We start from the raw sequence: 26491 nt of genomic DNA, 5'->3' as shown, positions 1-26491 counted from the left end.
ATTGTCAAAAAGTGGTTTCAATTGCCATTTTTCAAAAAGAATTTTTTTGCTAGGATTTTTCTACCTGCTCTCCTATAACATCGGATTGATCAAGGGACCTAATTTTCGGCCAGCAGGCCCTCCAGCCTGGCTGAAACATTTGGGGCTTCAAGCCTTTGAGGAGAGTGACACGCCCATGAGGTCACTCTGGAGTGCTGGAAGTTGCACTCTTTACCTGGCTAATTGATTCAGGCTCACGAGCTCCTGCTCAGAGGCTGCCCAGCGGCTTGCCACAGCGTTCCTTCAGCTCTCTTTGCACAGCTAGCTGAATCTGACATTCAGAGGTGCCAGAGAAGTTACCATCAACTCTGTAGAGCGGCTGTCATTTTGTGGCTTCAACGATTGGCAAAAGAGCGTGAAACAGCGGAGGCAGCCGTTTTCAGCACAAGATCCTGTTTGTCATGGCGGGGTTGGTTCTGCCACACAAGACTGGTGAGACCGTATAAGCAGGATCTGTTAAGGCCGTTTTTCTACACCATGGCTTCATCTGGATCTGGGAACACTACTGATCTGTCGGGCCCTATACCACCTAGGGATTTGGAGGAGGCAGGTCCCTCGGAGATTAGACTGAGCCACAAGAGAGCGGCTAAGGAAGCTGGAGACGAGTAAATCTGCAGAAGTCTCCAAGGCCTCCCTCAGAGCTGAGGAATGGAGACAGAATGCCCTTGACAAAGAATTTGAGAGCCCAGAAGCAGGCAGAACAGGGGCCCAGAGTCACCACTCCTCCTTCCATTGTTGCTCAGGCCAGTCCTCCTGCTCCACCATATCTGCCACCAACTGAGCCTGTCCGTCTCTGGCCAAGATGTTCCCTGATTCAGACGACAATCTGTCTTCCTCATCCTCTCCCCAGCACCTTCCCACGGGTGGGGATTTTTTTGATATTCCTCTCAGCAGGGACCATTCTTTTGAACAGGACAGCTCTACTCAAATGGGCCGCTTCCCTTCAATTCTGGGCCCCTGCATGCCCAGGCCTCAGCCTCTGCTCCACCTGACATGACAGCCATAATTTCTGAGGCTATAAAGTAGGGCATCGCAGCTGGCCTTCAACAAAGGTCCACTTCTAGGTCCTTTAGCAGATGCAGATACAGAACATCCAAAGGGTCGAGGGAATCTCTCCCCTCTATTTCGGCTAGCCAGGCCTCCCTGTTTGGGGAACAGGAGACCCTCAGGGACTCTATCAGACAATGAGTGTATCTGCCTGGACGGGTCGGCCTTTGCTGGCCTCTTCAAGCCTGACTGATTTAAATCTCTTATGTTCAAGGCCAATAAGACAGCTAATCTGACTTCTGACATAGCTTCTAAGGATCCTCCTAATGCTCTGTTCTCCGAAACAACTGTGGAGAAGGAGATCGTTCCATCTCCCAAGTTATTTCCAGTGCCAGTGGGCCTCTCCGGGAGCGGGTCCTCTGCCTACCAACTTAGACAAATGTCTCTACAACATTGGGCCGGATCTTACCAATGTCCTAGACGCTCCTTCAGTGGATGCTCCAGTAGCAGCCCTCTCCTCTCCTATGGTCATCTCGAGAGCCCCAGAGGAGGTCCTCAAGCCCGAGGAAAAAAGGTTAGAACAGACACTGCTAAAGGGCTAGCAGGCAGGGGCCTGGGCAGTGCGTGCTTCCACGGCAACTTCCCTAGTATGGATTCAGCAACTCCAAGAGAGGGTCTCTACCGCAGACCCTAGGTATCATCGGGACCTTAATAAGATTAGGGTGGCTGTCAAATACGCTGTGGACACTTCTTTAAATGCAGCTCGCTTTGTGTCCAAGGCCATGGCCTCATCAGTCACAGCCAGGCAACTGTTATGGCTAAAGCCATGGCAGGCAGATGTTAGAAATGCCTTGCTCTTCACCCTTTGCGCGTAATCAGCTTTTCGGGGAGCCTTAGATCCTTATCTCACCGAATCTAAGGACAAACACAAGGTCCTTTCTTCTATATACAAAAGGCAGGAATCCCATTCTACTCCCTTCTATAGGATGTCACCCTTTCGGGGGTCAGATGGAGGATCTCCTTCCCTGTCAATACCACCCAAACAGGGTTCCCAACAAGACAGAACAAACAGAAACAATCAGTGATTCCCTCCCAAGAAGTCTTACCAGCATGGGGGAAACTGCCAATTTAGACAGCAGAAGTGACTACCTGGACTCCCTCCACATCGGGGGCCATCTGGCCTTTGCCCTCCGATGGGAGGAGACTACGTCAGACACCTGGTTGATAAAGACAATCAAATTCGGCCTTCTGCTAGAGTTCCTCTCCACCCCTCAGGAGCATTTTGTGCAATGCCCCATTTCTCAGGTCCCTCAAAAACAGTTACTGATGGAACAGGCAATCCAGCACTTGCTGGAGATTCAGGTGATCCAACCTGTGCCCCCAGAACAGAGGGGACAGGGATACTGTTCATTGTGTCGAAAGCATCTGGGGATTGGAGAGCGATCTTCGACCTAAAGTCATTGAACCGCCACATTGTATATTGGCGGTTCAAAATTCTGACCCGCCATTATGGCCATCCAATCCTGGACATATTTGCAACCTCAACCAACAGCCAGGTTCCCAGATACTTCTCAAGATTTGCAGACCTGAACGCGGAAGGCTTAGATACACTCAGATGCCAGTGGCCTCCGGGTCTCCTGTATGCATTTCCACTAGTTCCACTCATCCAACGAATGGTTAGCAGGCTGCTGGATCAGGAGGTGGAGCTCTTACTCCTGGCACCCCACTCACCATGGTGCCCTTGGTTCGCCGACCTTGTAACCTTGTCAGTCTCTCCGCCTTGGCGCATCCCTCCAGCTGTAATCTCATTCCATCAAGGGTCGATCCAACACCTGGATCCTCAGTGGCTGCAACTACCCGCAAGGCAATTGAGTGGCAAGCTTTGACTGCAGACAACCTCTCCATTAACATCATCACAACCATCCAGGCGTCTCGGAGACCCTCAACAAACTGCATTTATGACGCCACAAGGCAGGTGTTCGAGAGCTGGTGTTCCACTCTTTCTATAGACCCTTCCAGGGCTTCCATCCCCAAGTGCTGGACTTCTTGCACGGGGACTGAAGCAAGGTCTGACTCCAAACACTCTACAATGACAGGTAGCGGCCTTGTCACCAGTCCTCTCCTGTTTTTCCATGTCACCAGCTCATTCGGCGGTTCCTCCAGGGTGCTTCTAATCTTCATCCACCTGTTATTCATAAGTACCTGACTTGGGACTTGCCCAAAGTACTAGAAGCGCTCACTTCCACTCTGTTTGAGTCTTTGCTTTCGGCATCATTAAAGCATCTCTATTTCAAACCTGTGTTCCTGGTGGCCATAACATCAGCCAGGTGTATTTCAGATCTAGCGGCCCTATTAGTGAGACATGATCTCTGTATATTTCACCCTGACAGGGTGGTGTTACGCCTCGACCCTGCATTCATACCTAAAATCAATACCAGATTTCACAGAGCCCAGGAATTGGCATTGCCATATTTCTGTCCATTCCCCCAGCTCCAGCTTGAGTGTAAGTGGCACACCCTTGATGTCCGCAGGGCACTCCGAATTTATATCAGTCGAACTGTCACTCTCCAAAGCTCCGAGGCCTCTTTGTGTCTTTCCGGCAAGTATCTTTTGGGGCCAAGGCCACACCAAGTCTGGGTCGCTGGATTAGAGCCTGTATTATTTATTTATTTTATTTATTTCTTTGCACTTCTAGACCGCCCCCTCTCCCAAAAGGGACTCGGGGCGGTGTACAGTCCACACAGCAAATACATCATCCACAGTAAAATTCATTAAATAGATAAACAGATAAATAAATAAATAAATATGGAGGAGGTTAAAAGAATTAAAAGAACTGTACAGCAAGAATATAAATATGGCTTTAAAACCCCTAAAATCAATTAAATTTAAAACAATACCCTTAAAATACCAGTTAAAAATATATTTCCAGGAGGTAACAGTTATAACAGTTATAATTATGCCAGGCCAGCTAATCGGAACAGGTGAGTCTTCAATTTTTGTCGGAAGGAGCGGAGGTCCGTGGTGGTTCTAATATCGGGGGGGAGGTCATTCCAGAGGGTTGGGCCCATCACAGAGAAGGCCCTACTCCTTGGCGCCGCCCGCTGGCATTGCCTAGTGGACGGCACTTGGAGAAGCCCCTCCCTGTGAGAGCGAATTGGCCGCAGGGATGTATGTGGGAGGATGCGATCCCGCAAGTAACTAGGTCCTGTGCCATGGAGCGCTTTAAAGATGGTGATCAGAACCTTGAAACGCACCCGAAAAATCACAGGCAGCCAGTGCAGCTCGCGCAGGAGTGGTGTTACGTGGGAGTATCTGGTACTCCCCATGACAACCCGCGCGGCCGCGTTCTGGACTAGCTGCAGTCTCCGGGCGCGTCCCAAGGGAAGCCCCATGTAGAGAGCATTACAGTAGTCTAGGCGAGACGTCACCAGCGCATGAGTGACCATGCGTAGGGCATCCCGGTCCAGTAGGGGGCGCAATTGGCGCACCAGGCGAACCTGGTGGAATGCCCCCCTTGCCACGGCTGCCACATGGTCATCAATTGACAGCCGGGCATCTAGGAGGACGCCCAAATTGCGCGCCCGTTCCACAGGGGGCAATTGCTCATCCCCTATGGCCAGCGATGGAGTCAGCTGGCTGAACCGAGGTGCCGGTAGCCACAGCCACTCAGTCTTGGAAGGGTTGAGCTTGAGTCTGTTGTCCCCCATCCAGACCCCGACGGCTTCCAAACACCGGGACATCACTTCGACAGCCTCGTTGGGGTGGCTTGGGGTTGAGATGTACAGCTGGGTATCATCAGCGTACAGATGATATTCAACCCCAAAACCACGGATGATCTCGCCCAGCGGCTTCACATATGCGTTGAACAGAAGGGGCGAGAGGACCGACCCCTGCGGCACGCCACAAGAGAGTGGCCTCAGGGTCGACCTCTGCCCCCCTGTCAACACATATTGCATCCGGCCGGAGAGGTAAGAGCCGAACCACCGTAAAACGGTGCCTCCGACTCCCATCCCCTCCAGCCGGCGCAATAGGATACCATGGTCGATGGTATCAAAAGCCGCTGAGAGGTCTAATAGGACCAGGATAGAGGAACAACCTCTATCTCTGGCCCTCCAGAGATCATCAACCAACGCGACCAAGGCTGTCTCTGTGCTGTGCCTGGGTCAGAAGCCGGACTGGCGTGGGTCTAGATAGTCGGATTCATCGAGGTGACGTGGAAATTGCTGCGCCACCACATTCTCAACAACCTTCGCCAGGAAGGGAAGGTTGGAGACTGGACGATAATTAGCTAGCTCCATTGGGTCAAGTGAAGGCCTCTTGAGTAAGGGCCTCACCACCGCCTCTTTCAAGGCAGTTGGTAAGGATCCCTCACCCAATGAGGCGTTCACCAGGCCCAGAAGCCAGCCTCGTGTCACCTTCCAGGATGCCAGTACCAGCCAGGAGGGACACGGGTCCATTGAACATGTGGTGGGTCGCAGCCGTCCACGCAACCTGTCTAAGTCCTCGGGGGCAAACTCCTCCCAGAGTGGTCTCACAAGACTCGCTGTTGACGGCCCGTCCAGTCCACTGGAGGGGGCCCATCCGCTTCGGATCTGAGCGACTTTGTTCTGCAGATATTCCCCAAACTCCTCTGCTCTTCCCTGTAAGGGTGCCTCCCGCGTCTCTTGCGACAAGAGGGAGCAGGTCACCCTAAACAGGGCGGCAGGGCGGTTATCCGCAGACGCAATGAGCGGCACAATGTCTGCGTTTGGCCACTCTCAATGCCACAAGGTAGATCCGTAAAAAGGCTCTTACCTGTGCTCGGTCAGACTCGGAGCGTGAGGACCTCCACCTGCTCTCTAGACGTCTCCTATGGCGCTTCATCACCCTCAACTCCTCGGTATACCAAGGAGCCCGGGTGGGTCGCTGCCGTAGGAGAGATCGCAAAGGCGCAACCCGGTCCAAGGCCCCAGCCGTCGCCCTATTCCAGGCGGCCACTAGGTCCTCCGACCGAGCGCGGGTCAGGGCTACAGGTAGTGGCCCAAGCTCCGTCTGGAACCTATCCGGTTCCATCAGGTGCTTGGGGCGGTGCCAGCTTGGACAAACTGGCTCCGCCTCCTCGCGGTGGAGGGTAGCGCCAGGGAAGTCTAGCCGGAGACATGAGTGATCTGACCATGACAGGGGAATAATATCTAAATCCCCTATTCCCAGATCACTCGTCCACTGCTCAGATACAAAAACAAGGTCCAGTGTGTGGCCACCTTCATGTGTGGGGCCCTGAATTAGTTGGGTCAGGCCCATGGCTGTCATGGAAGCCATGAACTCCCGAGCCACCTCGGATGCTGCTCCCGCCGACGGCAGGTTGAAATCCCCCATAACCAAAAGTTTGGGGATCTCCACCGCCGTCTCCGAGATCAGCTCGAGGAGCTCGGGCAGGGCCGCTGACGTATAGCGAGGAGCCAAGTATACAATCAGCAGACCCCACTGCCTCCCTGGGCCCCATTTCACACCTAGTGACTCACATCCGGGTATCTGTATCAGTTGGCTTACGAAGTTCAGTCACTGCAAATTCCACAACACATTACGGCCCACTCCACTAGGAGTGCGGCTGCCACAGCAGCATGGAGACGCGTCCATCGAAGAAATTTGTCGGGCTGCCACATGGACGTCACCAACTCCATTCATCCGGCACTACAAGTTGGACAGATACATGTCTGCTGATACGGTGCTTCAACAGGTTCATGTGACATAGCAGACATTGGAACGGACATCTCCCCTCCCTTTAGGACAGCCACTACTTTGGTATTTCTCAGCCTGGCTGCTATCTCCACCAATATAGGACAATGGGCATTGGTTCTTACCTGAGATGCCCATTCTCTGTGCGGTGGAGATAGCAGCCAACCCCACCCTGTAATGGTCTGGCCCAAAGGTACGTGCAGGAAGAGAGGGTGCATTCTTGCCTCGTTTGTTTTTTTCTCACAATTCTCACATCAGTCGACAGTCCAACATTCGTCAAAAGCTGGGAGGAGCCACCAGTGCACAATGACATCTCAGATTGTAGAGACCCAGTCCAATTGGTTACTTGACAGAGCAAACCCAGCCTGGCTGCTATCTCCACCACACTGAGAACGGGCGTCTCAGGTAAGAACCAAGTCCAACTTATTTATAATTATATCAACATAAAAGGTCGAATAAAACTTAAAATGAGAGCATAGGAGAGTATCATCATAATTAGGAGAATGGACTATTTTTCCTGGGAATTCTTTTTCAAAGAACATTGCTGACCAGGAAACCAGGAACTTAGATGGTTTGCATACCATAGTTTGTGTATTTTATTATTACCATTGTTCCACCTCCAGGGGCTTCAACACAAAGAAAGGGATAAATTATGAAATAAATACTGCATGTACGCAGTTTATACTCCAGCTACATTATGGCTTCCCAGCTCCACTAAGCTATTCACTTAAAATGCTGTTCTTTATATAAAGTTTCTTTTGAAAATAGTGTTTTAAAAAAGCATTATCTCCACTCCCGTGGATTTGTATTGTTTGATTGCCAGGAATTCAAAATTATAGAAACTGGAAAACCTATAAACATGTAGACAGTTAGAAAACATATCATTTATTCTTAAAAGAATGGTATTCATGAAACAAATGTATTCGTGAATGATTTGGTTTGTATATCATGGATAATGCTGTTATATAAATCATATGTTCTTTGTATTGATGAATATTAAGACTTATTGTATTTTGAGGACTGGACTGACAAAAGTATAAATTACCTTTTCTTTTAAATGAATTACGATTCTTCCTGAGAAACACTATTTGTAAAAATGATTATTAAAAAACTGCAGTTGGATATTCTTAACTGAAATGTAATAGTTTTCATGAACATATTTATAAATTATCTTTATGGACTATTTCTGTACAGTATCTCTGCAGAAATTGTTATCACTTTATCTGCCAAATTCCAAGAATATTCTATTTAGTGACTCTGGAGATGATTGCTGGATGTTAAAAACTGCCTGGGAGGTAACCTGTGCGTAGGTCCAGTTTCCTTGAGTAAGAAATTACCATTGGACCCCAAGTTCCTGGATAATAACATCTAGTCTCCAACCTTCCCTTGTTAGGCAGGGAGTTAGAGAAGATCATTGGGTTTCACATCCAAAGGGAGTAAGTAATTATCTGGATCTGTTTCAGCAGATTTCAAGGATTTAGTATTCAGCCAGCATTGATCATACATTTTAATGACCTATGGCAGAGCCAAGATGGTGGTGGCACATCTGTTTCAGTACCATTGACATCAGTATCATTTTGGACCAGCTTTGGGAGTTGGGATGGAAAGCATCATCTTGCAGCAACGGTTCTTCTTTCACTGTGACTGGTTTCAATCAATGTTGATTTGTGGGGAGAGATCTACCACCATGGTTCTTTATATGTGGGTTTCTCCGGAATTCAACACTTTTGCCCTTTCTGTTAACATCTGTGTGAAACTGATCTGTGAGATCATCTGTTGGTTGGGAGTCAGGCATCATTGGTATGTCCTAGTTTAGTCCCCCAGGGATACTTAGGTCTGGATGGAGAAGAACATGCCAAAGCCCAATCCTGACAAGGCCCAGTGCCTGTGTTTATTTGATCACACTGATTCCCAGAATATTCCATCATTAACCCTCAGAAGAGTTGCACTTCCCCATTCAAGATTGGCATACAATCTGGGATTCTGTCACCCACCCCCACCAGTTAGATTATACTCTATAGGAAATAATAATAGAATCTTGCAAGTCTGCTTCTCCTTTTATACTCCAGTAAATCAAGGAAGCATCTGCCTGATCTTCTTCCAAATATTATCTTGTTGCTCTGGATTTTAAAAATAATCCAACTGCTTTTTCCTTACAAACAGTTCTTGTACATTTCTATAAAGGTCATCTCCCTTAAATCTCTAGGAGGTCTTCTTGACCTTTTGCCACCTGCTTGAGGAGCAGGTGGCAGATGTATTAAAGAGGGCCTTTGCGCAGGTACATCTAGTATATACCTTCAGGTAATCACTTATGTCATGGTCACTCCAAAATTAGATTACAGTTACATACTTTATGTGGAGGTGTCTTTGAAAACCCAGGTTGGTACACAATACAATGACATAGCTCATTGTTATGCTCATATGACTCTACTACTTTGTAAGGTACACTGGTTGTAAAGTACTTGTATTTTTCGGACTATAAGACACACTCCCCCCAAAAAAATGTGGGTGGAAATGTCTATGCGTCTTATAGAACTAATGTTGCTGAAGCCCCACCCACCCACCAGCTCCGACATGCCAGCCTCTGCCTCCCAGCAATTTGTTTCCTTGCAGCAAACAGCCTGGTCAGCTTCAGTGCAACCTGATTTAGCACGAGCAGATGATTGGCAGTTGATGCTGCCTTCCAGAATACCATCCATCAGCTGTCCAGGCTGCAGGGATTGCCACCGTCCATTGGCGCCTTTGCCGCCCATCGCCACTGCCATCTATTGCCCCCTCCAAGTGCCCCATTTTCGGCCTTCGCACATCCCATTTTCAGCCCATTCCATGTGGCAGGGTTTGCTGCCTGAAATGAGCCAAAAATGGGGTGTGCGGAGGCCAAAAAATGGGACGTGCGGAGGCAATGATAGGTGGCAGCGGCGACAGTGGCGATGGGCGGCAGCAATCTCCGCTGCTTGGAACAGCTGATTGGTGGTATTTTGGAAGGCAGATCCAACCGCCAATCCAACTGTTCATGCTAAATCAGGTTGTGCTGAAGCTGACTAGCCTGTATGCTGTTTGCTGCAATGAGGCAAATTGCTGGGAGGTAGAGGTAGATTTTTTCCCCTTGTTTTCTCCCCAAAAACGAGGTGCCTCTTATAGTCCGGACCATATGTTGTTTTTCTGTTTTATGTGTAAACTGCTGAATTGTTTGGGTGGCCTCTAAATTTGGAAATTAAATTAAATTAAACATGGTTTTAGTTCAAAATCAGTCCAGTTGCAAAGGAAGAGTTCTTGCTTTTTTAATTAGCATTGTATAATTCAGTGAATTATGTAACATTTGAGAGCTGAAACACATTGTTCCAATGTTCTTACACCTCTTCATTGGGTTAAAATACTGTCCACAGAGCACTAGCTTAGGAAAAAACTACTCAATTAACCTTTATATTATTATTTAACTCAAGGATTCAGTGTTAAATATGCTTATCTGTAAATCCTACTAAAATCAAGACAGGATAAGCAAGTTCATTTTACCCTACTTATGAATTAAAGACTCAAATCGGGTACAGGTAGTCCTCATTTACTGACATTTAACATTCATTTAAAGTTTGGTGGTATAAAATAATTAGCTTTGTGAACAATCCTCATATTTATAACCATTGTAGTATTCTGCAGTTGGTCATCACCGATTGTTTGCTTCATAACTGACTTGCAACAAGCAGACTTTATAGAAATGGATATAAAAGTCGTGATCATGTGATATTTCACAATTGCAATAATTTGCTTAACAACCAAAGGGAAGTTGAAGTTATAAGCCCATTGCAGTCACTTAATATTTTATTTAACAACCACTGTGCTTAGGGACAGAGTAGTTAGTTCCAATTGTGGTTGCTGAATGAGAAGTACCTACATACACTTTATAGCAAATGGGTACTATTTTAAAAAAATAGAATTAATTATTAGACTACAAATAATGTTGTATAAATGTGTAAGGATGTTTAATACATGCTATTTATGCAACTATAGATTGTCAATTTTAATCTAAGAAATAATGTAATAAGTAGCAACTGGAAAAGTATAAAGCTTTAATTGATACCATCTGATGGATATAGCATGGTTTTCTGGTATCTAATATATTAGCAACTCATAAAAATAGAAATATCTTAAAACAGCACATAGACCTGCACTCTTTTTTTCTTCCTTGGCCTGCCCTCCTAGCTCAGTGGTTCTCAACCTGTGGGTCGGGACCCCTTTGGGGGTCGAATGACCCTTTCACGGGGGTTGCCTAAGACCATCGGAAAACACATATTTTCGATGGTCTTAGGAACTGAGACACCAATTTTATGGTTGGGGGGGTCACCACAACATGAGGAACTGTATTAAAGGGTCGAGGCATTGGGAAGGTTGAGAACCACTGTTCTAGCTGATGTGTAGAGAGGGCTAAAATGTGTAACTACCTGTTCCCTCACACTGTTCTTTGTTCATGTTTTGACATGTTTTATTTTTATTGCAAGGAAAAAAATTGTACAGAGTGTCATTTAGTTGGACACTAAGCTGTTTACTAATTATACTAAACTTCTATAATTAGAATTCTTATATTGAGAAAATATCTGAGGAGAAGCTAATGCAAATGGGTCTCTGTTTTGTTCTGCTTTCCCCCCAGTATCTGAACTGTATATGTACTCCAGATCTTCTCATTTACTTATCTAGCACTCTGATATGATTAATACCAGAATAACAGTATCTTACTTTCTTGCTTGATTGATATTGTGCCATCAAGTTGGGGTTCAACTCTAAATGACAATTCAGATTGAACATCTCCAGGATGATCTGTCCCCAGCTTGGCCCTTCTGGTCTTCTACTGGGGTACCCATCACCTCTGTAATCAAGTCCATCTATCGTCAAATGGATGCCTTTTACTTCTTTTTCCTTTCACCCTTTCCCAGCAATATAACTCTTATCAGAAGAGTTTAGTTTCCAAATTCGTTCAATATATATCATGTGCCTCATGGTTAATACTTTAAGTGAGAAGTCTGGATTGAATCATTCTCATTCATGATCCACGGTATCCTCTTGAGCAGAGGTGGGGAACTGTGGCTCTTTTGCGACTTGTGGACTTCAACTCCCAGAATTCCAGAACCAACATAGCTGCCTCAGGAATTCTGGGAGTTGAAGTCCACAAGTCGCAAAAGAGCCACAGTTCCCCACCCCTGCTCTTGAGTCTTCCCCAACACCAGAATTCAAAAGGATCAATACTTTTTTAATCCTACTTTTTAAAAATTCTATCTTTCACTTTCATAACCTACCACAGGGAAATCCATTCCCTACACATTCTGAGCACTCTGATTCAAAGACATGTCATCAGAATACCTTTTTTTTCATTTCTATCCTATGAAATGCTAGTCTGCTGCTATTTATTGACTGCTGGTTCCTTTATTGTTGCCAGTCAATCCAAAAGGCAGAAACTATCCACTACTTTAATATTTTCATTGTCAGTTCTAAGGCTGGTTGCTATGCCTTTTGCTACTAATATGTTCTTTATGTTTTGCGCTCTTTAACTTTCATTACTAGAATGTACTGCTCCTTTCAACGATTGGAATATTGTTATTAGCATAGTGCAGGTTTCTTACTCCAATTTTCAAACCACATTCATCTTCTTCTAATCCAACAACTCTCAATATATATTCAACATAAAAATCGAATAAACAAGATGACAGTGTATAGCCATGTCTCAGTTCTTTGCCAACCTGAAGCAAATCTATTTCATCATCTTCTGTCTCAATTGTGTACTGTCATGCGTGTGGGTTTCACATGAGGACAGTAAGATGTTCTAGGGTTTGCTAAGGATATTCCACAGCTTGATATGGTTTACATATTTTTTTTTAAAAAAAAATTATTTGAAGCCCTTTCTATAGTCAATAAAGCCCAAACTGAATTTTGTTCAGTATGGGCTTTGTTCAATTTTGTCCATTCTTGGCTTTATCAATTATCCAGTCTACATCAGCAAAAATAGCACTTGTTCCTTGGTCCTTTCAAGAAGTAAAGGGCATCTTTACTTAAAGGGTATGCCTCAGGTGGGAATCATGGAAGAACGGCAACAACATTTGTTGCAGCTCCGCGTGTAGCAACCTCAGCCAGCTACCCCACCAACCTCCACAAGCACAGGGTCCCCCCCACCACAGGCTGGGCCACAGGTCACCCAAGGAGAGGCCATGCTTAGGCCCTAAAACCCAGGAACCAACCTTCAGCTCCGAAGTCTTCTTCTGAGCCAACAACCACTCCATGCTGCAGTCTCTCAATCCCTGCAGCCCCTTCACCACCTACAGCAAGGGTCTTCAGGCTATTGTATGATAACTTGCATGTTATATTTTGTCTCCTTTATTTATTATTGCCAAGTTGACTGACTTCTTCCAATCTGTTGGCCACTGAATCATTTTCCAAATTTACTGGCATAGTTTGATTAATCTATACCATGTCTTCTCTTCCTTTCACTTCTTGTAGCTTTCCAGCTTGGCAATGACCAGAGTGCTGATTTTACATAATCTTCTAGTATTAGAACTTCTTGTAAATGGAGAATATCTTCTAATGTATCTTTGATATTGACATTTCTGCTGTAGAGAATTTCAGTTTTTTCCCATCTTGGTTTGATTCACTTATTTTCAGTTAATTTCTTGAATGATGAAATGGTCGTAAGTGTGAAAAAGTGGTCATAAGTCACTTTTTTCAGGTGCCGTTGTAACTTCGGTCACTAAATGAACTGTTGTAAGCCGAAGACTACCTATACAGGTACTCCAGGTTACTAAGTAATGTGATCATCATTGGTCATTGATCATTTTTTAACTTTTCTGTTTGAAAGGCCAAAAATGGTTCAGTTATTACAGCGTTTCAGCATGTGTGTTTTGTTCCATTCTTGTGTCTAAGGAGCTTTTGTGTAAAAACTCCTGCATTTTGTGTTTTAGTTAACATTTGGCACAGAATAGAGAAATACTTTGCTAGAGAAATCTTTTCATGGATTTTTTTTAATAGTACAAGGATCTGGTTGATGTTATCTTGAGGTTCCTTCTGACTCATTTCTTCTGTCTCGGAAAGGAAGCTTGAGAGTTGGCTTTTTCATCATCTGACTAAATATGAAACAGCAATTCTCTCCCCCATCTTCCCCTGCCCACATTGAAATATATTTGGGCTGTTATATACTTTAGAGACCAGTGTAACTACTGTATATTAATTCAAGATTATCAAGCAGCTTTTTTACTTATGTATTCTGAGAGGATCCATGATATTCAGAAATGTACATTCAGTAGTAGCAGATAGCCTAAAAGAAAATAATTCTTACATAAAATTTGTTTTATAGACAATTTTAGTCTTTTTTGACTCGGATCTGTGTAACGTATGCACCTTTAGAAAACATTGTTCTAAGAGCTCTTTTTAGTACAGGGATAGAGAACTAATTTGACATTACCTTACTCATGAAAAGCAAATCACAAGGAAAAACAATCCTGATATATGTTTTGCTGCTATTTTTATGTATGTTAAATGTTAGATTCCTATATTGCTTTTATTCAGAAAATCATTGAAATGTACTTATTACACCCCCTTACCATTTTTCAGCACAGAAACCTGGGATTTAGGTGAGCGAAAATAATTGGTTCATAGTCACCCAGTCTGCTCCCTTGGCTGAAGGTTTACTCGAACAAATCTCCCCACCCATCTAACACATTAATCACAGTACTACAGGTAATCCTCAAGTCACAACAATAATTGGGACAAGAATTTCTGTTCTGATGTCATTTAGCAAAATGTCACATGTCAACATCAGTTATGTCAATCCTGGCAGATCCCCATTGCCATCATTAACTGAATTCCACTGGTCATTGGGTGAGGACCCTCCAGCCCCAAGTTTCAATAAGTAAGAGATTGCCTCCTCTGCCTTATCTTCAACTCCATCATCTATTTCCCCCCAATTCTTTCCCTTTCAGACTCTGCATTCCACCACCTCTGGCACCCCTGGGTTTTGCTGACCTTGTTGGTCCTGCTGTCCCAGTTAACCTGCACTGTCTTCTTCTTCCCACTGTTGACAAAGCATACCTGGCCAGGCTGTCCTCACCAGGCCTTCTTCCTGTGGCCACATATAGCCTTATATAAAAAATTGTCTATGGTTTTCTCATTAGGCTTTGGAAGACTTCAAAACCTCATGAGAAGCCTCATGGAAAGACTGTACATGATTGTGCCTTGTCCAAATTGCCTCTGGCTTTCTCGTGAGCTTTTGATGCCTTCCAAAGCCTTGCGAGACATTAGCATGCAACTTGGACAAGACTGGATATCAGAACCACCACGGACTTCCGCTCCTTCCGACAAAAATTGAAGACTCACCTGTTTCGATTAGCTGGCCTGGCATAATTATAACTGATACAACTGTTACCTCCTGGAAATATACTCTCAACTGGTATTTTAAGGGTATTGTTTTAAATCTAATTGATTTTAGGGCTTTTAGAGCCATATTCATTTTTTAACCTCCTCCATATGTATATTTATATTTATATTTATATTTGTATTTATTATTTGTTATTTGCTGTGTGGACTGTACACCGCCCCGAGTCCTTTTTGGGAGAGGGGGCGGTCTAGAAGTACGAAGAATAAATAAATAAATAAATAATAAATACTGCACACAACCTTGGAAAGAAGGTCTGGTGTGGCTAGCAGCTACCTCACAAAGGGCCAGGCTAGAGGTGACGCATAAGTAATGGAAAGGAAGAAGATGGAAAAACAGAGGTGATAGAGCGCAGGGCAGCCAAGAAGGCAGAGATGAGGGAGATATAGGCAGGTGGGAGGACTTGAACTATCCCTGCAGTTGTATGGGCAGGCTGCCAAGTGCCCAAATTTTGGTTATATCATTCTGGGTGCTGCAATGGCTTTAATTTCAGAGACTGGATGCAACTACCATTCATCCAGTGCTGCCATAACTTTGAACAGTCATTAAATTGTCTAAACACTACATATAGGGTAGTCCTCAACTTACAACCCCATTCAAAGTCATGAAGGACTTCCCCAGAACTACTTACCACCCAGATTCAGAGCTCAAATGGCTGCCCCCATGCTCTTGGTCACATGATCACATTTCAGGCCTGATTTATAACTGTTTTGTTTGGCCAAAGACTGGCATTTGCTTCCCGCTTGATGACTGGTATAATTTATCACCATAATTTCAGGCTCAATTATAATCATAAGTTGAGGACTACCTGTACCCTTAAACTTGGTTCACACCTAGGGCAGCTGTTTTGTGATTGTGCAAATCTCTCAGGTTATGAAGCTAAAAGGGATGTGTCTGTAGATTAATATACCTTCAAAGGTCCCAATATTGCACTAAATATTCTTGAATCTCTGTATTAAAAATGTGCATTTTATTAAAGTGTAGTGTATTAAATGACATGATGTTTTATTTCTACTTGGTTTTTTAATTGCTTGATTTGAAATCAGATGGCAGACATGAAGAACCACATTAAGAGATTATTCTCTAGGTAGCTCTGAAATTAAGCAGACTTGACTAATAATGAAAAGAAAGAAATCCCTAAACATGACACATATATATATAATTGGAGTAATGGACTATTTTAGACTTCCATTGCAACCAAAGTTAACAGTAGTCATCATATCTTGGTGAATAATTATTGTACAGTGAGTAAATCATATTCTTCTGAAATCCTATAGAAACTAGCTCATAACTTTGTAAAAACCTTGTCATATTTTAAAGAGTTCTTCTCATGAGACAGATGAAAACTATTTTGTTGCTAGTTTGCGTCTGTTTATGTAAGTTTTAATTCCTAATGGATTGTCCTGCTTTAGCATAATATTTTGAAGAGCCTACTGAAATCTATACTTAGGATGAATAGTGAAAAACATTTTAAAGAGGCATGTCATAAAATGTGTTAGCGTGTGTTAAAACTGCTTCAAAGACTGTTTCTGCATTTCTGCCTTTTAGTGTGTCTAGACTTGTTTCACTGGCTTTTCTATGCTACAGACACCTGAGCAGCCTTTAGAGTAACTATATGAGCTTTAAAATCGCTTTAATACTTTGAAGAGAGATGTGTTACTTGTTTTAATAGGCGTTGCTAAATGTTCCTTTTGGATGCTTTGCATAGCCCTAGTTGCTATTTGGTCTCATTATATGTGAATATGGCAGAATAAAATGATAACACCAGAGTGTAATGCCATAAACAGGAATTGATAAGCAACATTGAATAAAATGAGATGTATTGTGTATTTCCAAGGATAGGGTAGTGCTTTATGCAAGGCCACTAGTGAATTCATGTAAAGCTGAGCTAAGAACTAGGACATGAATCCATACTTCATGCCAAGAACTTCCACACTAAGTAAACCTGCTGCTATGAAATCCAGTTAATTAACTGCTTCTGTAGTGGAAAGAGGGTAGTTTTCCATTCCTCTGCAGCCCTTTCTTCGGGAATGTCACGTCAACTCGGACTTCCTGTTAGTGCATCATCACACCTTCAACCTTCACTAGTTCCAGAACTGGTGAAAAATCTGGCATTAAGGAGCACCAGCAGGCATGGCCAAAGATTTCTCAGTCCTAGGGCAACCGGACTAATTTAACCTACGCTTGGACTCTCCCGCAATGCACAGAAAAGGACCCTTCAGGTAAGTCAATGGTCATTCTCAGACACAGGCATCTTTCTTTTTTTGAGAAGGATTTATTTCTCATAACGGATTCTGTAATACCCACCACTTTCTGCCAGTTTTTGCACAGCTTAAAATTTCTCCATTCATTTCCCCATTTTAGCAAATCTTGCTATTTACTTTAATTTACTTTTTTATGTGTAATAATTATGTGTAATAATTCACCCCACTTTATCTTTGAAATGCAACCATCGTCCCAAGCTTCTTAACCAACAGCACTGCACTATGCTGCTTATTAAGATGCATATACATTCACATCAATAATCAATACACGCTTAATATCACAGCATTTATTCCTTATACATTTACCCTTAAATACATTAAAACACTAAGAAAACATGACACATTGTCTTCACTCTGTGTTCAGTGTTGCAACCATTCTCTTAAATCATGTTTTACTGTGATATTGATAGAGAATATTTCATTCGAAATATAAGACTCACCTAGCTTTTTAGGGAGGAAAACAAGGGGAAAATATGCCTTTGCCTCCCAGCAATTTGCCTCCTTGCAGCAAACAGCAAACAGTACAGATGATATATACTGTTTGTGGCGTTACATTTCAGACTATACTTATACAGATGCTGTTAAAATTGATGTGGCTTTCTGGCAGTATACCTTATTGTCTGCTATTTAAAAGAAGATACAATAGCACTGGGCCTCTTCAGATCAAGTATTTATTTTAAAAAAGCTTCTTCATTTTGTTAAGTTATCTAGAACAATAATAAAGCAGTCTTTAAAAAATATGTCTAATAATTTGAACATTCTATAGGCGTTTATAGATTTACCTCCTTATAGCAAACAGCCTGTTTCAGTTTAGCCTGATTACAAGAAAAAAAACCTGCCTCTGCCTCCTAGCAATTTGCCTCCTTGCAGCAAACAGTCCGTTTCACTTTCAATTTCAGTTTCAGCAGGGGCTTCTGATGATCAGCTGTTTCAGGCTGCAGGGATTGCCATAGCCCAGCCATGGCGAACCTTTTTTGGCTCGCATGCCACAAGTGGGGGGAACGCAGGGGGGTTGTGTGCGGGCATGCTGCACCCATAATGCAATGCGCGACCCCCAGTGCGCATGCATGCACAACAGGCGCAACCCCCATTTTAACATGCTTTTTTTGCCCTCCCCAGGCTCCAGAGACTTTATAGGAGCCTGGGGAGGGCGAAAAGAGCCCCCCGCCCCCCCGGAGGCTTCAGGGACCGTCCAGAGTCTTCCCTGATGCCTTCAGAGCGCTCAAAACGACCCTCCGAGCAAACAGGAAGTGACTTCCGGTTTGCTCGGAGGGTCGTTTTGAGCGCTCCAAAGGCTTCAGGGACCGTCCGGAGGCTTCTCTGACGCCTTCGGAGGGCCTCCGGGGGGCGGGGAGGCTCTTTTCACCCTCCCCAGGTTCCTATAAAGCCTCTGGAGCCTGAGGAGAGCGAAAAAAGCAGGGTCCTTTTAAGCACTCCGAAGGCATCAGGGAAGTCTCCGGACAGTCCCTGAAGCCTTTGGAACGCTTAAAACGACTCTCCAAGCAAACCGGAAGTGACTTATATAGTCTCTGGAGCCTGGGGAGGGCGAAAAATGGCTTTTAAAAATGGTGAAGTCAGCTGGCCAGCGCGCGCATGCGTGCCATAGGTTCGCCATCACTGCCATAGCCTATTGCCACCTCTGCAAGCTCCATTTTCTCTGTTTGCTTCAAGGAGGTAAATTTCTGGGAGGCAGAGGCCAAAGACTGGGGGTGGGTGGGCTACATTTGGTGTTTAAGGCACACTCAAATTTTCACCCTCTTTGGGGCGGGGGGTGGGTAAGTGCTGCTTATACTCCAAAAAATATAGTATGTAGTTCTTGGATATGAGCTATGAACTATGTTCATGTATTTTCCTTGTTTTATGTTTTATTCAAGGTTTCCTTAGCCTACCACTTCCCTTGGAATTAACTGGGATTTCACTTCCTAGATGCATTGTTGGCAAGAGTAACAATAGCAACATGTCTATAGGGAATGCCAGGCAGAGAGAAGGCATTTTCAGCTTTGCAGTGGAGGAGGCTAATAGGCTGAGATAGTTACTGGCCGACCTTCACCCGTGGTCTTTTGGCTGAGTGGGGATTGCCCTCTGAGTGGAATATACTTTTCATCATTTTATCACCCTGGTATAAGGAATCTCTTTGTTGTAAAAAGGATATGAAGTTCTTTGGGGCTGTTACGTTTTATGACACCAACCTCAAAATATAAAATTACTGTTTTACGTTTCCACTGTTCATGCACATCTCAGAAACATTGCTTTTGATGTGGAGCCAAAAAAGATGAGCAAAAGTTGCTTTATCATGAGCTGGAGGTGGATTAAAGACAACATCATGTGTTCCTTTCCTTAAGAAACCATTAGTGCAGGACATGTGGATGAATGCTTGTAGCCTTCAGTTCTAACTTCCTTCCTGTCGTGCCTGTTCATTAGCATTATTTATGCTGTCTTCTCTATCTGCACCACATTTATTTGCTGTTTTTTATAGCTAACCAGCTAAGAAACAGCTGTACCAGGGATGGAAGAATTGGGAGGAGCTGAGTCAATAGGGTTATGTTAGTGAATATTTTAAAAAATCACAGAAAGGTAAAAAAATATTTTTATTCTTCTGAAAAGCCACAAGAGAATAAAGATTCAGGCATTTCCTACAGCAGTGGGTAAAACAATTTCAGGTTTTAGCAACACGTAGGACATCTTGCAAAATACCCTTATGTACTCAAGGGCACACGTTTTTGCAACATATACTGTTCACAGAAGACAGATTGATGTTAATTAGGAGTGGGTGGCATGCTAGTATAAAAATAAATTTCTTTTCTACAATGTTTTACTGGTAAAAATAGAATTGTAATATGGCGAACAGTGTATATGTGTGAACAAGTGGTGTACTTTTTCTATTTTATAATAGTATTAGAAATTTGCATAATTTATTTAGCAATATAGGCATCAAATTCTGAGCTCTCTTGTGAACATATTACTATAATTATGTCAAATTTGATTCTGTTTTCCTGGAGTACATATATATTTTGTTAAAAAGATATTCTTGAGAATCCAATAGGTGTCAAGAAAATTAATTTATCCTGAAGTATAAAATGGAAGAGGAAATTGTGAAAGAACAAATGATAAAATGGGCGCAGAACTTTGGCTATAATATTGAATTAGACAAATGGGAAAAATTTTGGGGAACAAACTTAAAAATGACATTATCAGTTGCATACAAGGAAAACCAGTACAAAATGTTTTATAGATGGCACTTGGCACCAACAAGGTTAGCTAAAATCTCAACAAATAACTCCCCAAAATGTTGGAAATGCGAATCAATACACGGAACATATTACCATTTATGGTGGACTTATGAGGAGGCTAAATTTTTTTGGAAAAAGATCAAAAAATGGCTGGAGGCAATAACGGGGGTTAAAATAGAATGGAAACCTGAAATTTTTTTATTAGGAATAATGTCTGCGAAATATAAAAAAGAAATCCAGTATTTAATACTACATATAATTACGGCGGCATGGATTGCCTTTGCCAAGATTGGGGAAAAAAACTAACTCCAAGCGAAGATGAAATAATAAGAAAGGTTATGGATTGTGCTGAAATGGACAAATTCAGTGAAAAGAAAAATCAGAATTCAACCAGATATGGGATAAATGGTATAGGTGGATGGAGGAAAGAAACAAAAATCAATGAAGGAATATAACAAAACTCAAAAATAATAGTTGTGAGTAAAATAAGAGAGTTAAGAATGGTGAACTCCAAATGAAATACAACAGAAGGGGAAATAATATAAGGTGAGCGGTATCGATTGATATTGCTACTAGAAAGAACAGGAAGCTCCTGTTTGTATTGCATTGTGTAAATGTGTTGTACGTCTAAGTTTTGTGTGTGTATATTTTACATGTTTGTTAATAAAATTGAAAAATTGGGAAAAAAAATATATGAGTCTGTTGTCAAGCACCTGAATTTTGCTCACGTGACCATGAAGATGTTGCAATGGTTGTCAGTGAGAAAAACGGTCATAAAACACTTTTTTTTAGTGCTGTTGTAACTTTGAATGGTCACTAAATGAACTCTTGTAAGTCAAGGACTACCTGTAGTCTCTTTATTCTTTTAACCTTTGAATGTTTAAAAAACTTGCTCAAGGATCTTTCCTGACTAGTTATTTCTTCTGTGAACAACTTTGTCCACTTGATGTTGCACAGTGAGATACAGCTGTGTGAAAAAGTCCTGCACACTTTCAGTTTTAAGCTGTATTCACGTTTAATCAACTTTTCACTCATAGAAACCACGCAAAATTAGTACTTTGATGAACATTTCTGTAGTCGCATTGAGATGCATAATTTTTATTAATATAGCCAAAGTCTTTTTAAGGTTTTGAGTGAGTTTATGTGCCAAAACAAACACAACTTGAATTTTTGAGAATGTTAGGATTGAAAGTAGGCAATCAGCAGAGAGCTTTGGCTGACCAATCAAAATGCATAGAGGCTAAATCTATGAGCCAATCAATGCCACTGGGTATGCATCAGTTAACCTGTTTTCACAGTCATTGTAAGCATGCAAGAAAATTTACAATCCCCATCCAAACAGCACCAAATTGCAAAAAGCATATGCTTTGCACTTTAAAACAACCAGTATTTATTTAAACATAACAATATTTGCATAGCAGTTAGCATAAAATATCATAAAATCAATGGCTTATCCAAAAAAAGTCATAAACCATAAACCGCCAAGTGTGCAGGACTTTTTCACACAGCTGTAGTTTACTTGGATGCTCAAAACCTGTTTTATATAGTAGTTTTAGAATTGGATATGCTTATTCCCGCTTCCCAGATTATATTTCCCATAACATTCTTCAACCTTGCTATCCTAAAGATGGGCACAATTTTCAAGATATTTATCAAAATCCATGTTCATCTTTGAAACAGAGAATCTGTGGCCTCCTGCTGTTCTGCATTGTAACTCCAAGGATCCCAATCAACACATTGAAACAATAAGTTATACTTCAGCAAAATCTGAAAGAACACTAATTCTAAAAGATCACAGGCTTCTATTCTTGCTTTACAGAATGTAAGCAACCCATGTATTTAGGAAATAAATCTTAAATGCAGAAAATTAGCATTAGATTAGCATTATATACTAGCAATCAATCAAGTGGACAAGTTTGCTACTTGTTAAATAAGCTAAGGAGCAAACATTTAAAGAGTATAAATTTAAATTACGGGCATACCTCATTTTATTGTCCTTCACTTTATTACACTTCACAGGTATTGCATTTTTTACAAGACCCTCTACCAGCTAAAAGATTTTGACTCACTGAAGGCTCAGCTGATGATCAGCATGTTTTTAGAAATAAAAGTATTCTTAATGAAAGTATGTACACTTTGGACATAATGCTACTGCATACTTAATAGGTATAGTGTAAATATAACTTTCGTACATATTGGAAAATCAAAAAGTTTGTGCAGTTTGCTTAATTGAACATGTACTTTATTGCAGTGGTTTGAAACTGAGCTGAATTTGGTATGCCAGTACATAACTCTACTTTAATCTCATCAATTTTTTGAACTACAAAAAAGCTGTACAGTTAAGAGTCTGCATTCACAATTGAGTCCTTGGTGCTTTCTGAGCATTGTTGTTTGTCTGCAGATGTTTCATTACCCAATTAGGTAGCATAATCAGTGCAAGTGAGTGTGGGGTTTCCTCCCTGTTTATATACAGTAGCTTGCCCTGCCAGTTTTGGTGGGGCCACGATCGCCTTGGTAATTTCTTGATTAGGGTATTATTTTCTGCTTCTTATACATCTGGCATAAATCTCTGTTTATCTGGCTTTTCTGTACTTTTTTTTTCTTAGCTTTTTGTTGTCTTTTATTTTATTTATTTATTTATTATTAGCGTTTATATACCGCCCCCTCTCCCGAAAGGGACTCGGGGCGGTGTACAGTCCGTACCAAAATACAACAGATTAAAAAGTAGAAATAACTATATAAATACATGTATAAGAGGAGGGTAAAATATACCAAACTGTACAGCTAATAAATAAATCAATACAAAAGTTTAAAATATCAAGTTAAATTTAAAACAATATCCCTCTAAAAACCAGTAAGAATGTGTATGCCAGGAGGTAAACGTTGAAATTATGCCAAACCAGCCAGTCGGAACAGGTGTGTTTTCAGTTTCTGTCGGAAGGAGCGGAGGTCAGTAGTGGTTCTAATATCGGGGGGGAGGTCATTTTCTGAATGGTGTATAAACATGGTTTGTTTCTGTGTGCCTATTGATAGCTGATTCGTCTCAATGCCAAGCTGTCCCACAATACAGAATAACTATTTCAGTCCTTACACTGTATATTGTAGATAAGTCCTGATTGTGTGTCTGTGTTTGCATGTGTGTGTGTATTTTAGTTATTTTGGAGGACTCTAGTTGGTTTGTGTACAATTGTGACTGTTCGTTGTTTCTGAGGTGTTTTTGATATATAATAATGTTACCCCTTTCACAGCTTGTGTTGGTTGTGCTGTAATAGTTGACTACAGCAGACTTCTCAATAAAACTGTGTGGGTCATTGAAGATGTACAGAAATCTGTTTCCTTTTTCTACTGTTCCACTGCATTCACTATTTAATTTTTATTTACTGATTACATTATTCTTACACGAAAATTAGCACACTAGACTAGAAGTATTTGAATGGGCACTAATTAGTACTCTTATTTTTATTAGTACTTTATTTTCCTCCCATTTTAACATTTCTTTGAGAAATAAGGTTAGAAACATATGATACACCTTTTTTAAGAATTTGGGAACAGTAACAATATGTGCATATAATCATCACTACTGCTGAAAAAAGAGGTCAGTTCTTCAAAAGTAATGCAGGGTCGAGCAAGAAATAAACCAATAAAAGTTTTATTCCTTATTGCCGACAATCAATCAGAAGAGACCTGGAAGGGACTTTGGAGGTCTTCTAGTCCAACCCCCCCCCCCCAACAAAAAGGAAGTAAACTGAATCCTGTAATTAACAAATTGAAAAGTTAATGACTGACAGCTTTAGTCTCATCTTTCCCTTCCCCTTTTTCATATAAAGATTATGTTTCCCATTTTGATTTTGCAGCCTGCTGATAAATCAGTCTGTTGTTAGAGTACTTTTTGAGTGGATGGCTAGAGAGAGTACAGCATACACTATTTGCAAAAACAGTTTACTTGACTTTATTTCCATCAAATGCAATGCAAAATGGGAGGCAACAGTCAACATTCCTCCGCAGTAAAAGTGCCTGACAGTTCCGTGGCTTCTTGCCATCTGCTTGAGCACTTGCTGTTCTTTGCAAAAGGCGTGGCAAGCAAATGAGAGGTTATGAACACCTCTGACAGGAGGAAAAATTCCTTTACAACTAGTTCACTAAATAATTCTGCCATGCAAAAAGAAAAATGCAAAAAAAGAAATACATAACTTTGCATACTCCTAATAACTCAAATGATTCATATTTCAATAAAGTCCCCCGTGTGTTTTGTTGTTAGGGAAACTACTAGCATTATTTTAAGTGCATGGAGTGATTTCTTTATTTCATAGGAGACACATTACAAGGCCACAGACAAGAGGTAATTCTCACAAATGTACTGAATCTGTATCTGGATTGTAGGCATCAAAGAGCAAATGGGAAATACAATTTTATGTTGAAGATATTTTTTATATGAAACAGGCTGAACCGAATTAGCCTTGCTTGTGTTCTGAAATGATATAAACCAAAAGCTTGTTTAATACTTCACTAAGAAATTACACTCAAGAAAACATCTACTTTCAAGACTAAAATTAAGAAACAAAAGATTGAAGAGCATCATGGCACTTACTGCAGTGGGCAATTATCCCTCAAAATTTCTGCCAGAGCTATCAATCAAGTCCATTTTCTGACCCTCACTTTAGGCACATAAGTCTAAAGTAACTATCTTTTACACATAAATATAAGCAATGAATGGGAATACTGAAAGCTATTTATCTTCCAGCATTTGTACTACATACTGATCCTGCTCTGTTGTACCGTAGTAGGGAAAACTAACACACAAAGGCAAACACAATTATCCTTTATAAACAAGATGACAATGCTTACAGCTACAACGCTTTTAAACTGCATGAACTGCATTAGCTGAAAAAGTATTATTAGTACAAAGCACTGTCAACGTACGGAACAGCCTCCATACCACTCCCAAGATGGCTCACAATACAATACAAATAGTCCTTGATTAGTAATTGTTTGCAGATATGACGATGGTATTAAAAAAAAAACTTTCTGACCAATCCTCACATGATTTTCAGAGAACTTGTAAAGCAAAGGAAAGCTGAAGTAAGATCATAAGCACAATTGTGATTTTATTGAGCAGCCACTTCGCTTAACACCCTGGTTCTGGTTCTACTCCTAGGCCATAGACATACAAAGTACAACCTAAGGCTTGCTGATACTATAGCAATCACCAGCTAATGAAAGGAAGTTGCAACCAGTGTAAAATGCAGCAATAGTACAGGGAGGGAGTTTATATTGTATTAAACAATCTGCACTGGTTGCAAAGTGCATATTGAGCACAATTTATCGTGCTGGGACTGATCTTTAAGCCCTAAGCAGTATAAGGTTTTACAATATAAATGGTCACATTTTCTATTACAGACCTGTTTAGCTGTAAAGCTGTAGTCCCTCTTGAAAATGTTTAGCCGTCAGAGGCCTGTCTTTCTGGCATACAGAATGGGTTATCTCCTGCATTTCCCCAGGATATGACATGTACTACCTCGCGATTTTACTAGCCTTTAAATTTATTAAATGGCTTTAGTGTCAGTGCTAACATTAGTTTTAATTGGAGTTTTTAATGTTTTTATTGTTTTTGTTTTTAAAATATTGTCTGCCTTGAGGCAGTGCTGGAGTAGGAAGACAGATATGAATCACATCGATAGACTATTGTTTGACATTTATATATATATTATTGTCTACTTTTAACATGGCATATGCTCAAAGAATGAGACATGTTATCTTCAGAGTACTCAAACAAATCAAATATGAGCTACAGGTAGTTTTTGACTTAGGGCCACAACAGAGCCCAAAGTTTCTGAGTTCTGCCCCAATTT

General features: G+C 41.9%; 1 protein-coding gene across 11 annotated transcripts in view; it reads right to left on the bottom strand.

Annotated features, from left to right (window-relative positions):
* The window catches only part of ATXN1 (ataxin 1), a 239744-nt gene that overhangs the window by 108019 nt on the left and 105234 nt on the right, over positions 1–26491 (bottom strand). The window lies entirely within an intron of this gene.

The sequence above is a fragment of the Natrix helvetica genome, assembly GCF_964273705.1.
Source record: "Natrix helvetica genome assembly, chromosome: 4".
In the NCBI taxonomy this organism is placed as follows: Eukaryota; Metazoa; Chordata; class Lepidosauria; order Squamata; family Natricidae; genus Natrix; species Natrix helvetica.
This window is presented reverse-complemented; position numbering and strand designations above follow the sequence as displayed.